Source organism: Lutra lutra, chromosome 3, assembly GCF_902655055.1.
Source record: "Lutra lutra chromosome 3, mLutLut1.2, whole genome shotgun sequence".
NCBI lineage: Eukaryota > Metazoa > Chordata > Mammalia > Carnivora > Mustelidae > Lutra > Lutra lutra.
The window spans coordinates 61,134,435-61,136,765 of NC_062280.1; the positions used below are offsets into that span (position 1 = coordinate 61,134,435).

At 38.5% G+C, this 2,331-nt stretch overlaps 1 pseudogene; it reads right to left on the reverse strand.

The window, feature by feature from the left end:
* Positions 1–1,011: 1,011 nt before the first annotated feature.
* LOC125095305 (peptidyl-prolyl cis-trans isomerase A-like) lies at positions 1,012–1,508 on the reverse strand (annotated as a pseudogene).
* Between the last annotated feature and the right edge of the window lie 823 nt (positions 1,509–2,331).

Here is a 2,331-nt window from a genome sequence, read left to right on the forward strand (position 1 = left end):
AAACAAAACTTAGTTTTGAACCTGTTTTTAACACTGAAAAAAGCAAAAAGTTAAAGAAATTTATAGGACAATTTCTTAAATTGAAAAATAGGATGGATGAGAGATGAAATATTCAGTAATGTTCTCTTGCTTCAATCTTCTTTTGAAAAAAAAATGTAGTTTGGAGAATGGGACAAAATTTGTCACCCCCCCCAAAATTGCTTCATTTTGTTAAAAATCTGTAAATCTATATTATGAAATCTCTAAAAAATACATATATAATGCATATAATTATATTGTACTAATAATAAAATCTAAAAGAAATCGATTCAAGCATAAAAGCTTTACAGGGATATCTGGGTGGCTTAGTCAGTTAAGCATCTGCCTTCAGCTCAGGTCATGATTCTAGGGTCCTGGGGTTGAGTCCCACATTGGGCTCCCTGCTATGTGGGGAGTCAGCTTCTCCCTCTCCCACTGCTGCTGCTGCTCTCTCTATATATATATCAAATAAATAAATGAAATCTTAAAAAAAAGCTTTATTATTTTTTTCCTTAATTATAATGGCCTGAAGATTCTGAGCTACAGCAAATATTCTGAAATTGTAAATCAATGATATGTATATTCAGTTAAAAATTTGTGATGATAAGATAAGATATAAGATAAGATGATAAGCCTAACTGTATCCTTCAAGGACACCAGGTGTTTAAACATACATAGGCAAAAAATCAGATATAAGATAATGCTTAAAATAGTAATATAAATATAATATGAAATAATAAAAAATATTAAAACTTAGAGTCTATAATCCAGTTCCTTCACTTTAATTTTTTGTTTAGTTTTTATTTCTTAATCAGAAAATTAACTCTGCAACACAGCTAAACTTGGAGGGGAGTAAAGAAAGTATAAAGCCCATAGAACTCCAGCAACGGCACAAAAATTATAGGATATTTTAAGCAGATTGGGTTGAAGGGGTGTTCACCTGAGCTACAGAAGGATGATCTGGTAGTTAAGATACGACATAAGAAAAACGTATTAGATTTGTCCACAGTCAGCTGTGGTGACCTTCTTGCTGACCGTCTTGCCATTCCTGGACCCAAAAATAATCCATGCTTCCACAAGTTTCATGGCCTCTTTCACCTTGCCAAAGACCACATGCTTGCCATCCAACCACTCAGTCGTGGCAGTGCAGATGAAAAACTGGAACCCATTTGTGCTGGGTCCAGCATTTGCCATGGACAAGATGCCAGGACCCCTGTGCTTCAGGATGAAATTCTCATCATCAAACTTCTCCCCATAGATGGACTCACCACCAATGCCATGATGGCAGGTGAAGTCGCCACCGCCTGGGCACAGAAATCCCGGAATAAAACTGCAGAAGTAGGAACCTTGATAACCAAATCCTTTCTCCCCAGGACTCAGGGCATGAAAGTTCTCTACTGTCTTCAGAACTTTGCAAACAGCTAGAAGGAGACTCAGTCCAAAGTCTCGCCGTCCAGGGCAATGTCAAAGAACACAGTGGGGTTGACCATGGCTAGGCTGCATGGGCAGCTCCACAGCAGCGAAGGCAAGGCCCAGTTCCTCCACTTTGAAACTGAAGAAATAGGAGCCAGGTAATTTCTTTCATTCACTTTCGCAAGATGGTAAAATTCACTAGTGGAATCAAACTCAGCTTTTGCTGACGTTTCCTACTAAAAATGTGCCACCTCCAATTAGAGGTGCTGGGATATTCAGTAACAGTGAACTGCTGATTAGTCTATACCTTACTCAAAACTAATAACATTTTAAAGACTATTCTAAGAAGAATTTTTTTAGTGGAGTGTCACCAATGAAGCAAGAAGTAAGAGTAAGAAGCTGCTGGTAGAAAGCAGGGAAAGGGAAAGCATAGAAAATTTTCATCCGCTTCAGTATTTTGATCAATGTTGGACCTCTTGAAAATTTAGCACTGGGTTGCTCGATTCAGACATTCTATCCACAATGCTAATTCCGTTAGAAACGATGATCATCGGTGAATAGAAAATCCTCAATACTGATTGAGACAGGATTTTTTAGTAAGTCTTCAATTTTATATCTAGTAAGCATTGCAGAAGATAGGCTAATTTTGATGTGGTAGATTGAATTAAAGTCCATAGAAGCTAGCATACTGGAATAAAAATGAATGACCATGTTTTGGAGGTTGTATATAGTTGGCAGTCTGGGAATCTGTAGCCACAGCAAAAACTCCAGTGTACGAGGGAGAAAAAGCACGACGTTTGCTAGCATCTCCCAAACCAGCCCTATCGCCCCAGATTCTGTTTCCAGCCTCTGGGGTGACCCTACTGTTCCCCTCAAATCCCACCCAGCTTCCAGGCAGAG